Genomic DNA, 13,120 nt, shown 5'->3' with positions numbered 1-13,120 from the left:
AAGACCTAAATTTAAGTCTTAGGGTTAAGCCTTAAGGATAAGACGTAAATTTGAGTCTTAGCGTTAAATCTTAAGGTTATGTCTTACGGTTAAGTGTTAAGGTTAAGTCTTAGATTTAAGTGTTATGGTTATGTCTTAAGGTTAAGTCTTAGTGTTAAGTCTTAGGATTAAGTCTTAAGGTTAACTCATAAATCTAAATCTTAGGGTTAAATCTTTGTGTTAAGTCTTAAGGTTAAATCTTAAGTCCTAGGGTTTGAGTCTTAGGTTTAAGTCTTAAATTTAAGTCTTTGGGATACGTCTTAGGGTTAAGTGTCAGGGTTAAGATTTATGTTTAATTCTTAAGTTTACGTCTTAGGGTTAAGTCTAAAAGTTTAGTCTTAAATTTAAGTCTTAGTGTTGTCTTCGGTTAAGTTATAGTGTTAAGTCTTAGGGTTACATCCTAAGGTTCAGTCTTATATTAAATTCTCAGGGTTAAGTCTTAGGGATAAGTCTTAAGGTTAAGCCTTAGTATTATGTCTTAAGATTCAGTCTTAAATTTAAATCTTAATAATAAGTCTTAAGGTTAAGGTTTGGGGATAAGTCTTAGGGTTAAGTCTCAGGGATAAGTCTTAGGGTTAAGTCTCAGGGATAAGTCTTAGGGTTAAGTCTTAAGGTTAAATCTTAGGGTTAAGTCTTAAGGTTAAGTCTCAGGGTTAAGTCTTAGGTTAAGTATTAGTATTAAGTCTTAGGGTTAAGTCTTGTGGTTAAGTCCTAAATTTAAGTCTTAGGGTTATGTCTTAGGGATAAGTCTTAGGGTTAAGTCTTATGGTTAAGTCGTAAATTTAAGTCTTAGGGTTATGTCTTAGGGATAAGTCTTAAGGTGAAGTCTTAGGATCAAGTCTTAAGGTGAAGTCATTATGTTAATCCTTAGGGTTAAGTTTTAGGATTGTTTCTTAGGGTTAAGTCTTAATGTTAAGTGTCAGGTTAAGTCTTACAGTTAAGTCTTATGGTTACCTCTTAATGTTATGTCTTAGGGTTAAGTTATAAGGTTAAGTCTAAGGGTTAACTCCTAAGGTTAAGTGTTAAGTTTGAATATTAAAGTTAGGTCTTAAGGTTAAGACTTAGGGTTAAGTCTTATAGTTAAGTCTTTAGGGTTAAGTCTTAGGGTTAAGTTTTTGGCTTACGTCTTAGGGTAAAGTATTAAGGTTAAGTCTTAAACTTAAGTCTTAACGTCAAGTCTTAAGGTTGAGCCTTAAGGTTAAGTTTTAGGGTTAAGTCTTAGGCTTAATTTTTATGGTTAAGTCTTAAGGTTAAGTTTTAGGGTTAAGTCTTCTAGTTAAGTCTTAGGGTTAAGTCTCAGGTTTATGTCTTACGGTTAAGTCTTAAGGTTATGTTTTAAGGTTTAGTCTTGTAGTTAAGACTTAACGGTAAATCTGAAGGTTAAGTCTCATGGTTAAGTCTTAGGGATAAGTCTCAGGGTTAAGGCTCAAGGTAAGGTCTCAAGGTTAAGTCCCAGGGTTAAGTCGTAAGGTTCTGTCTTAAGGCTGAGACTTAGGGTTAAGTCTTAAGGTTAAGTCTTATGGATTGAGTCTTAGGTTTACGTCTTAGAGTTAAGTCTTGGGGATATGGCTTAGGGTTAAGTCTCAGGGTTAAGTTTCAAGGCTAAGTTTCAATGTTAAGTCTCAGGGTTATGACTTAGGGTTAAGCATTAAGGTTAAGTCTTAGGTTTCAGTCTCAGGGTTATGTCTTAGGATTAAGTCTTAGGGTTAAGTCTTAGGGTTAAGTATTAAATTTAAGTCTTAGGGTTAATTCTTAGGGTTATGTCCTAAAGATCACGTCTTAAGGTTAAATCTTAGGGTTAGGTCTTAAGGTTAAGACTTAAGATTAAGTCTTAGAGTTATGTCTTAGGGTTAAGTCTTAAGGTTAAGACTTAGAGTTAAGTATTTAAGGTTACGTCTTAGGTTTATTGTCTTAGGGTTAAGTCTTAGGGTGTTGTCTTAAGGTTAAGTATTAATATTAAGTCTTAGGGTTAAAGTCATAAGATTTAATCTCAGGGTTAACTCTTATGGTTATGTCATAAGTTTAAGTCTTAATTTTAAGTCTTGGGGATAAATCCTTGGGTTAAGTCTCACGGTTAATCTCAGGGTTAAGACTTAGGGTTAAGTCTTAAGGTTAAGTCTTAGGGTTTAGTCTTAGGGTTCAGTCGTAGGGTTAAGTCTCAGGGTTATGCCTTAGGGTTAAGTCTTATGTTTAAGTTAAGTCTTAGGTTTAAATCATAGGGTTAAGTCTTAGGGTTAAGTTTTAAGTTTAAGTCTTAGGGTTAAGTCTCAGGTTTAGTTTTTAAGGTTAAGTCACAAGGTTAAGTCTTAAGGTTAAGTCTTAATTATAAGTGTTAGGGTTAAGTCTTAAGGTTAAGTCTAAGGGTTAAGTCTCTAAGATTAAGTATTAGGTTTAAGTCTCAGGGTTAAGTCTTAGGGATAAGTCTTAAGGTTAAGTCTTAAATTCAAGTCCTAGGGTTAAGTTTTAAGGTTAAGTCTTAAGGTTAAGTCTCAGGGTTATGTCTTAGGGTTAAGTCTCAGGGTTAAGTCTTAGGGTTAACTGTTAAGGTTAAGACCTAAATTTAAGTCTTAGGGTTAAGCCTTAAGGATAAGACGTAAATTTGAGTCTTAGCGTTAAATCTTAAGGTTATGTCTTACGGTTAAGTGTTAAGGTTAAGTCTTAGATTTAAGTGTTATGGTTATGTCTTAAGGTTAAGTCTTAGTGTTAAGTCTTAGGATTAAGTCTTAAGGTTAACTCATAAATCTAAATCTTAGGGTTAAATCTTTGTGTTAAGTCTTAAGGTTAAATCTTAAGTCCTAGGGTTTGAGTCTTAGGTTTAAGTCTTAAATTTAAGTCTTTGGGATACGTCTTAGGGTTAAGTGTCAGGGTTAAGATTTATGTTTAATTCTTAAGTTTACGTCTTAGGGTTAAGTCTAAAAGTTTAGTCTTAAATTTAAGTCTTAGCGTTGTCTTCGGTTAAGTTATAGTGTTAAGTCTTAGGGTTACATCCTAAGGTTCAGTCTTATATTAAATTCTCAGGGTTAAGTCTTAGGGATAAGTCTTAAGGTTAAGCCTTAGTATTATGTCTTAAGATTCAGTCTTAAATTTAAATCTTAATAATAAGTCTTAAGGTTAAGGTTTGGGGATAAGTCTTAGGGTTAAGTCTCAGGGATAAATCTTAGGGTTAAGTCTCAGGGATAAGTCTTAGGGTTAAGTCTTAAGGTTAAATCTTAGGGTTAAGTCTTAAGGTTAAGTCTCAGGGTTAAGTCTTAGGTTAAGTATTAGTATTAAGTCTTAGGGTTAAGTCTTGTGGTTAAGTCCTAAATTTAAGTCTTAGGGTTATGTCTTAGGGATAAGTCTTAGGGTTAAGTCTTATGGTTAAGTCGTAAATTTAAGTCTTAGGGTTATGTCTTAGGGATAAGTCTTAAGGTGAAGTCTTAGGATCAAGTCTTAAGGTGAAGTCATTATGTTAATCCTTAGGGTTAAGTTTTAGGATTGTTTCTTAGGGTTAAGTCTTAATGTTAAGTGTCAGGTTAAGTCTTACAGTTAAGTCTTATGGTTACCTCTTAATGTTATGTCTTAGGGTTAAGTTATAAGGTTAAGTCTAAGGGTTAACTCCTAAGGTTAAGTGTTAAGTTTGAATATTAAAGTTAGGTCTTAAGGTTAAGACTTAGGGTTAAGTCTTATAGTTAAGTCTTTAGGGTTAAGTCTTAGGGTTAAGTTTTTGGCTTACGTCTTAGGGTAAAGTATTAAGGTTAAGTCTTAAACTTAAGTCTTAACGTCAAGTCTTAAGGTTGAGCCTTAAGGTTAAGTTTTAGGGTTAAGTCTTAGGCTTAATTTTTATGGTTAAGTCTTAAGGTTAAGTTTTAGGGTTAAGTCTTCTAGTTAAGTCTTAGGGTTAAGTCTCAGGTTTATGTCTTACGGTTAAGTCTTAAGGTTATGTTTTAAGGTTTAGTCTTGTAGTTAAGACTTAACGGTAAATCTGAAGGTTAAGTCTCATGGTTAAGTCTTAGGGATAAGTCTCAGGGTTAAGGCTCAAGGTAAGGTCTCAAGGTTAAGTCCCAGGGTTAAGTCGTAAGGTTCTGTCTTAAGGCTGAGACTTAGGGTTAAGTCTTAAGGTTAAGTCTTATGGATTGAGTCTTAGGTTTACGTCTTAGAGTTAAGTCTTGGGGATATGGCTTAGGGTTAAGTCTCAGGGTTAAGTTTCAAGGCTAAGTTTCAATGTTAAGTCTCAGGGTTATGACTTAGGGTTAAGCATTAAGGTTAAGTCTTAGGTTTCAGTCTCAGGGTTATGTCTTAGGATTAAGTCTTAGGGTTAAGTCTTAGGGTTAAGTATTAAATTTAAGTCTTAGGGTTAATTCTTAGGGTTATGTCCTAAAGATCACGTCTTAAGGTTAAATCTTAGGGTTAGGTCTTAAGGTTAAGACTTAAGATTAAGTCTTAGAGTTATGTCTTAGGGTTAAGTCTTAAGGTTAAGACTTAGAGTTAAGTATTTAAGGTTACGTCTTAGGTTTATTGTCTTAGGGTTAAGTCTTAGGGTGTTGTCTTAAGGTTAAGTATTAATATTAAGTCTTAGGGTTAAAGTCATAAGATTTAATCTCAGGGTTAACTCTTATGGTTATGTCATAAGTTTAAGTCTTAATTTTAAGTCTTGGGGATAAATCCTTGGGTTAAGTCTCACGGTTAATCTCAGGGTTAAGACTTAGGGTTAAGTCTTAAGGTTAAGTCTTAGGGTTTAGTCTTAGGGTTCAGTCGTAGGGTTAAGTCTCAGGGTTATGCCTTAGGGTTAAGTCTTATGTTTAAGTTAAGTCTTAGGTTTAAATCATAGGGTTAAGTCTTAGGGTTAAGTTTTAAGTTTAAGTCTTAGGGTTAAGTCTCAGGTTTAGTTTTTAAGGTTAAGTCACAAGGTTAAGTCTTAAGGTTAAGTCTTAATTATAAGTGTTAGGGTTAAGTCTTAAGGTTAAGTCTAAGGGTTAAGTCTCTAAGATTAAGTATTAGGTTTAAGTCTCAGGGTTAAGTCTTAGGGATAAGTCTTAAGGTTAAGTCTTAAATTCAAGTCCTAGGGTTAAGTTTTAAGGTTAAGTCTTAAGGTTAAGTCTCAGGGTTATGTCTTAGGGTTAAGTCTCAGGGTTAAGTCTTAGGGTTAACTGTTAAGGTTAAGACCTAAATTTAAGTCTTAGGGTTAAGCCTTAAGGATAAGACGTAAATTTGAGTCTTAGCGTTAAATCTTAAGGTTATGTCTTACGGTTAAGTGTTAAGGTTAAGTCTTAGATTTAAGTGTTATGGTTATGTCTTAAGGTTAAGTCTTAGTGTTAAGTCTTAGGATTAAGTCTTAAGGTTAACTCATAAATCTAAATCTTAGGGTTAAATCTTTGTGTTAAGTCTTAAGGTTAAATCTTAAGTCCTAGGGTTTGAGTCTTAGGTTTAAGTCTTAAATTTAAGTCTTTGGGATACGTCTTAGGGTTAAGTGTCAGGGTTAAGATTTATGTTTAATTCTTAAGTTTACGTCTTAGGGTTAAGTCTAAAAGTTTAGTCTTAAATTTAAGTCTTAGTGTTGTCTTCGGTTAAGTTATAGTGTTAAGTCTTAGGGTTACATCCTAAGGTTCAGTCTTATATTAAATTCTCAGGGTTAAGTCTTAGGGATAAGTCTTAAGGTTAAGCCTTAGTATTATGTCTTAAGATTCAGTCTTAAATTTAAATCTTAATAATAAGTCTTAAGGTTAAGGTTTGGGGATAAGTCTTAGGGTTAAGTCTCAGGGATAAGTCTTAGGGTTAAGTCTCAGGGATAAGTCTTAGGGTTAAGTCTTAAGGTTAAATCTTAGGGTTAAGTCTTAAGGTTAAGTCTCAGGGTTAAGTCTTAGGTTAAGTATTAGTATTAAGTCTTAGGGTTAAGTCTTGTGGTTAAGTCCTAAATTTAAGTCTTAGGGTTATGTCTTAGGGATAAGTCTTAGGGTTAAGTCTTATGGTTAAGTCGTAAATTTAAGTCTTAGGGTTATGTCTTAGGGATAAGTCTTAAGGTGAAGTCTTAGGATCAAGTCTTAAGGTGAAGTCATTATGTTAATCCTTAGGGTTAAGTTTTAGGATTGTTTCTTAGGGTTAAGTCTTAATGTTAAGTGTCAGGTTAAGTCTTACAGTTAAGTCTTATGGTTACCTCTTAATGTTATGTCTTAGGGTTAAGTTATAAGGTTAAGTCTAAGGGTTAACTCCTAAGGTTAAGTGTTAAGTTTGAATATTAAAGTTAGGTCTTAAGGTTAAGACTTAGGGTTAAGTCTTATAGTTAAGTCTTTAGGGTTAAGTCTTAGGGTTAAGTTTTTGGCTTACGTCTTAGGGTAAAGTATTAAGGTTAAGTCTTAAACTTAAGTCTTAACGTCAAGTCTTAAGGTTGAGCCTTAAGGTTAAGTTTTAGGGTTAAGTCTTAGGCTTAATTTTTATGGTTAAGTCTTAAGGTTAAGTTTTAGGGTTAAGTCTTCTAGTTAAGTCTTAGGGTTAAGTCTCAGGTTTATGTCTTACGGTTAAGTCTTAAGGTTATGTTTTAAGGTTTAGTCTTGTAGTTAAGACTTAACGGTAAATCTGAAGGTTAAGTCTCATGGTTAAGTCTTAGGGATAAGTCTCAGGGTTAAGGCTCAAGGTAAGGTCTCAAGGTTAAGTCCCAGGGTTAAGTCGTAAGGTTCTGTCTTAAGGCTGAGACTTAGGGTTAAGTCTTAAGGTTAAGTCTTATGGATTGAGTCTTAGGTTTACGTCTTAGAGTTAAGTCTTGGGGATATGGCTTAGGGTTAAGTCTCAGGGTTAAGTTTCAAGGCTAAGTTTCAATGTTAAGTCTCAGGGTTATGACTTAGGGTTAAGCATTAAGGTTAAGTCTTAGGTTTCAGTCTCAGGGTTATGTCTTAGGATTAAGTCTTAGGGTTAAGTCTTAGGGTTAAGTATTAAATTTAAGTCTTAGGGTTAATTCTTAGGGTTATGTCCTAAAGATCACGTCTTAAGGTTAAATCTTAGGGTTAGGTCTTAAGGTTAAGACTTAAGATTAAGTCTTAGAGTTATGTCTTAGGGTTAAGTCTTAAGGTTAAGACTTAGAGTTAAGTATTTAAGGTTACGTCTTAGGTTTATTGTCTTAGGGTTAAGTCTTAGGGTGTTGTCTTAAGGTTAAGTATTAATATTAAGTCTTAGGGTTAAAGTCATAAGATTTAATCTCAGGGTTAACTCTTATGGTTATGTCATAAGTTTAAGTCTTAATTTTAAGTCTTGGGGATAAATCCTTGGGTTAAGTCTCACGGTTAATCTCAGGGTTAAGACTTAGGGTTAAGTCTTAAGGTTAAGTCTTAGGGTTTAGTCTTAGGGTTCAGTCGTAGGGTTAAGTCTCAGGGTTATGCCTTAGGGTTAAGTCTTATGTTTAAGTTAAGTCTTAGGTTTAAATCATAGGGTTAAGTCTTAGGGTTAAGTTTTAAGTTTAAGTCTTAGGGTTAAGTCTCAGGTTTAGTTTTTAAGGTTAAGTCACAAGGTTAAGTCTTAAGGTTAAGTCTTAATTATAAGTGTTAGGGTTAAGTCTTAAGGTTAAGTCTAAGGGTTAAGTCTCTAAGATTAAGTATTAGGTTTAAGTCTCAGGGTTAAGTCTTAGGGATAAGTCTTAAGGTTAAGTCTTAAATTCAAGTCCTAGGGTTAAGTTTTAAGGTTAAGTCTTAAGGTTAAGTCTCAGGGTTATGTCTTAGGGTTAAGTCTTAGGTTTAAGTCTCAGGGTTAAGTCTTAGGGTTAACTGTTAAGGTTAAGACCTAAATTTAAGTCTTAGGGTTAAGCCTTAAGGATAAGACGTAAATTTGAGTCTTAGCGTTAAATCTTAAGGTTATGTCTTACGGTTAAGTGTTAAGGTTAAGTCTTAGATTTAAGTGTTATGGTTATGTCTTAAGGTTAAGTCTTAGTGTTAAGTCTTAGGATTAAGTCTTAAGGTTAACTCATAAATCTAAATCTTAGGGTTAAATCTTTGTGTTAAGTCTTAAGGTTAAATCTTAAGTCCTAGGGTTTGAGTCTTAGGTTTAAGTCTTAAATTTAAGTCTTTGGGATACGTCTTAGGGTTAAGTGTCAGGGTTAAGATTTATGTTTAATTCTTAAGTTTACGTCTTAGGGTTAAGTCTAAAAGTTTAGTCTTAAATTTAAGTCTTAGTGTTGTCTTCGGTTAAGTTATAGTGTTAAGTCTTAGGGTTACATCCTAAGGTTCAGTCTTATATTAAATTCTCAGGGTTAAGTCTTAGGGATAAGTCTTAAGGTTAAGCCTTAGTATTATGTCTTAAGATTCAGTCTTAAATTTAAATCTTAATAATAAGTCTTAAGGTTAAGGTTTGGGGATAAGTCTTAGGGTTAAGTCTCAGGGATAAGTCTTAGGGTTAAGTCTCAGGGATAAGTCTTAGGGTTAAGTCTTAAGGTTAAATCTTAGGGTTAAGTCTTAAGGTTAAGTCTCAGGGTTAAGTCTTAGGTTAAGTATTAGTATTAAGTCTTAGGGTTAAGTCTTGTGGTTAAGTCCTAAATTTAAGTCTTAGGGTTATGTCTTAGGGATAAGTCTTAGGGTTAAGTCTTATGGTTAAGTCGTAAATTTAAGTCTTAGGGTTATGTCTTAGGGATAAGTCTTAAGGTGAAGTCTTAGGATCAAGTCTTAAGGTGAAGTCATTATGTTAATCCTTAGGGTTAAGTTTTAGGATTGTTTCTTAGGGTTAAGTCTTAATGTTAAGTGTCAGGTTAAGTCTTACAGTTAAGTCTTATGGTTACCTCTTAATGTTATGTCTTAGGGTTAAGTTATAAGGTTAAGTCTAAGGGTTAACTCCTAAGGTTAAGTGTTAAGTTTGAATATTAAAGTTAGGTCTTAAGGTTAAGACTTAGGGTTAAGTCTTATAGTTAAGTCTTTAGGGTTAAGTCTTAGGGTTAAGTTTTTGGCTTACGTCTTAGGGTAAAGTATTAAGGTTAAGTCTTAAACTTAAGTCTTAACGTCAAGTCTTAAGGTTGAGCCTTAAGGTTAAGTTTTAGGGTTAAGTCTTAGGCTTAATTTTTATGGTTAAGTCTTAAGGTTAAGTTTTAGGGTTAAGTCTTCTAGTTAAGTCTTAGGGTTAAGTCTCAGGTTTATGTCTTACGGTTAAGTCTTAAGGTTATGTTTTAAGGTTTAGTCTTGTAGTTAAGACTTAACGGTAAATCTGAAGGTTAAGTCTCATGGTTAAGTCTTAGGGATAAGTCTCAGGGTTAAGGCTCAAGGTAAGGTCTCAAGGTTAAGTCCCAGGGTTAAGTCGTAAGGTTCTGTCTTAAGGCTGAGACTTAGGGTTAAGTCTTAAGGTTAAGTCTTATGGATTGAGTCTTAGGTTTACGTCTTAGAGTTAAGTCTTGGGGATATGGCTTAGGGTTAAGTCTCAGGGTTAAGTTTCAAGGCTAAGTTTCAATGTTAAGTCTCAGGGTTATGACTTAGGGTTAAGCATTAAGGTTAAGTCTTAGGTTTCAGTCTCAGGGTTATGTCTTAGGATTAAGTCTTAGGGTTAAGTATTAAATTTAAGTCTTAGGGTTAATTCTTAGGGTTATGTCCTAAAGATCACGTCTTAAGGTTAAATCTTAGGGTTAGGTCTTAAGGTTAAGACTTAAGATTAAGTCTTAGAGTTATGTCTTAGGGTTAAGTCTTAAGGTTAAGACTTAGAGTTAAGTATTTAAGGTTACGTCTTAGGTTTATTGTCTTAGGGTTAAGTCTTAGGGTGTTGTCTTAAGGTTAAGTATTAATATTAAGTCTTAGGGTTAAAGTCATAAGATTTAATCTCAGGGTTAACTCTTATGGTTATGTCATAAGTTTAAGTCTTAATTTTAAGTCTTGGGGATAAATCCTTGGGTTAAGTCTCACGGTTAATCTCAGGGTTAAGACTTAGGGTTAAGTCTTAAGGTTAAGTCTTAGGGTTTAGTCTTAGGGTTCAGTCGTAGGGTTAAGTCTCAGGGTTATGCCTTAGGGTTAAGTCTTATGTTTAAGTTAAGTCTTAGGTTTAAATCATAGGGTTAAGTCTTAGGGTTAAGTTTTAAGTTTAAGTCTTAGGGTTAAGTCTCAGGTTTAGTTTTTAAGGTTAAGTCACAAGGTTAAGTCTTAAGGTTAAGTCTTAATTATAAGTGTTAGGGTTAAGTCTTAAGGTTAAGTCTAAGGGTTAAGTCTCTAAGATTAAGTATTAGGTTTAAGTCTCAGGGTTAAGTCTTAGGGATAAGTCTTAAGGTTAAGTCTTAAATTCAAGTCCTAGGGTTAAGTTTTAAGGTTAAGTCTTAAGGTTAAGTCTCAGGGTTATGTCTTAGGTTTAAGTCTCAGGGTTAAGTCTTAGGGTTAACTGTTAAGGTTAAGACCTAAATTTAAGTCTTAGGGTTAAGCCTTAAGGATAAGACGTAAATTTGAGTCTTAGCGTTAAATCTTAAGGTTATGTCTTACGGTTAAGTGTTAAGGTTAAGTCTTAGATTTAAGTGTTATGGTTATGTCTTAAGGTTAAGTCTTAGTGTTAAGTCTTAGGATTAAGTCTTAAGGTTAACTCATAAATCTAAATCTTAGGGTTAAATCTTTGTGTTAAGTCTTAAGGTTAAATCTTAAGTCCTAGGGTTTGAGTCTTAGGTTTAAGTCTTAAATTTAAGTCTTTGGGATACGTCTTAGGGTTAAGTGTCAGGGTTAAGATTTATGTTTAATTCTTAAGTTTACGTCTTAGGGTTAAGTCTAAAAGTTTAGTCTTAAATTTAAGTCTTAGCGTTGTCTTCGGTTAAGTTATAGTGTTAAGTCTTAGGGTTACATCCTAAGGTTCAGTCTTATATTAAATTCTCAGGGTTAAGTCTTAGGGATAAGTCTTAAGGTTAAGCCTTAGTATTATGTCTTAAGATTCAGTCTTAAATTTAAATCTTAATAATAAGTCTTAAGGTTAAGGTTTGGGGATAAGTCTTAGGGTTAAGTCTCAGGGATAAATCTTAGGGTTAAGTCTCAGGGATAAGTCTTAGGGTTAAGTCTTAAGGTTAAATCTTAGGGTTAAGTCTTAAGGTTAAGTCTCAGGGTTAAGTCTTAGGTTAAGTATTAGTATTAAGTCTTAGGGTTAAGTCTTGTGGTTAAGTCCTAAATTTAAGTCTTAGGGTTATGTCTTAGGGATAAGTCTTAGGGTTAAGTCTTATGGTTAAGTCGTAAATTTAAGTCTTAGGGTTATGTCTTAGGGATAAGTCTTAAGGTGAAGTCTTAGGATCAAGTCTTAAGGTGAAGTCATTATGTTAATCCTTAGGGTTAAGTTTTAGGATTGTTTCTTAGGGTTAAGTCTTAATGTTAAGTGTCAGGTTAAGTCTTACAGTTAAGTCTTATGGTTACCTCTTAATGTTATGTCTTAGGGTTAAGTTATAAGGTTAAGTCTAAGGGTTAACTCCTAAGGTTAAGTGTTAAGTTTGAATATTAAAGTTAGGTCTTAAGGTTAAGACTTAGGGTTAAGTCTTATAGTTAAGTCTTTAGGGTTAAGTCTTAGGGTTAAGTTTTTGGCTTACGTCTTAGGGTAAAGTATTAAGGTTAAGTCTTAAACTTAAGTCTTAACGTCAAGTCTTAAGGTTGAGCCTTAAGGTTAAGTTTTAGGGTTAAGTCTTAGGCTTAATTTTTATGGTTAAGTCTTAAGGTTAAGTTTTAGGGTTAAGTCTTCTAGTTAAGTCTTAGGGTTAAGTCTCAGGTTTATGTCTTACGGTTAAGTCTTAAGGTTATGTTTTAAGGTTTAGTCTTGTAGTTAAGACTTAACGGTAAATCTGAAGGTTAAGTCTCATGGTTAAGTCTTAGGGATAAGTCTCAGGGTTAAGGCTCAAGGTAAGGTCTCAAGGTTAAGTCCCAGGGTTAAGTCGTAAGGTTCTGTCTTAAGGCTGAGACTTAGGGTTAAGTCTTAAGGTTAAGTCTTATGGATTGAGTCTTAGGTTTACGTCTTAGAGTTAAGTCTTGGGGATATGGCTTAGGGTTAAGTCTCAGGGTTAAGTTTCAAGGCTAAGTTTCAATGTTAAGTCTCAGGGTTATGACTTAGGGTTAAGCATTAAGGTTAAGTCTTAGGTTTCAGTCTCAGGGTTATGTCTTAGGATTAAGTCTTAGGGTTAAGTCTTAGGGTTAAGTATTAAATTTAAGTCTTAGGGTTAATTCTTAGGGTTATGTCCTAAAGATCACGTCTTAAGGTTAAATCTTAGGGTTAGGTCTTAAGGTTAAGACTTAAGATTAAGTCTTAGAGTTATGTCTTAGGGTTAAGTCTTAAGGTTAAGACTTAGAGTTAAGTATTTAAGGTTACGTCTTAGGTTTATTGTCTTAGGGTTAAGTCTTAGGGTGTTGTCTTAAGGTTAAGTATTAATATTAAGTCTTAGGGTTAAAGTCATAAGATTTAATCTCAGGGTTAACTCTTATGGTTATGTCATAAGTTTAAGTCTTAATTTTAAGTCTTGGGGATAAATCCTTGGGTTAAGTCTCACGGTTAATCTCAGGGTTAAGACTTAGGGTTAAGTCTTAAGGTTAAGTCTTGAGGGTTTAGTCTTAGGGTTCAGTCGTAGGGTTAAGTCTCAGGGTTATGCCTTAGGGTTAAGTCTTATGTTTAAGTTAAGTCTTAGGTTTAAATCATAGGGTTAAGTCTTAGGGTTAAGTTTTAAGTTTAAGTCTTAGGGTTAAGTCTCAGGTTTAGTTTTTAAGGTTAAGTCACAAGGTTAAGTCTTAAGGTTAAGTCTTAATTATAAGTGTTAGGGTTAAGTCTTAAGGTTAAGTCTAAGGGTTAAGTCTCTAAGATTAAGTATTAGGTTTAAGTCTCAGGGTTAAGTCTTAGGGATAAGTCTTAAGGTTAAGTCTTAAATTCAAGTCCTAGGGTTAAGTTTTAAGGTTAAGTCTTAAGGTTAAGTCTCAGGGTTATGTCTTAGGGTTAAGTCTTAGGTTTAAGTCTCAGGGTTAAGTCTTAGGGTTAACTGTTAAGGTTAAGACCTAAATTTAAGTCTTAGGGTTAAGCCTTAAGGATAAGACGTAAATTTGAGTCTTAGCGTTAAATCTTAAGGTTATGTCTTACGGTTAAGTGTTAAGGTTAAGTCTTAGATTTAAGTGTTATGGTTATGTCTTAAGGTTAAGTCTTAGTGTTAAGTCTTAGG

At 33.6% G+C, this 13,120-nt stretch overlaps 1 protein-coding gene across 2 annotated transcripts in view; it reads right to left on the bottom strand.

Moving 5' to 3' along the window:
* LOC129783537 (crossover junction endonuclease EME1-like) overlaps window positions 1-13,120 on the bottom strand; it is a 178,276-nt gene that overhangs the window by 69,082 nt on the left and 96,074 nt on the right. The window lies entirely within an intron of this gene.

This window comes from Falco peregrinus, unplaced genomic scaffold (genome assembly GCF_023634155.1).
Source record: "Falco peregrinus isolate bFalPer1 unplaced genomic scaffold, bFalPer1.pri scaffold_51, whole genome shotgun sequence".
Lineage (NCBI taxonomy): Eukaryota > Metazoa > Chordata > Aves > Falconiformes > Falconidae > Falco > Falco peregrinus.
Note: the sequence above shows the minus strand (reverse complement) of the source record. Positions and strands in the feature narration are given on the sequence as shown.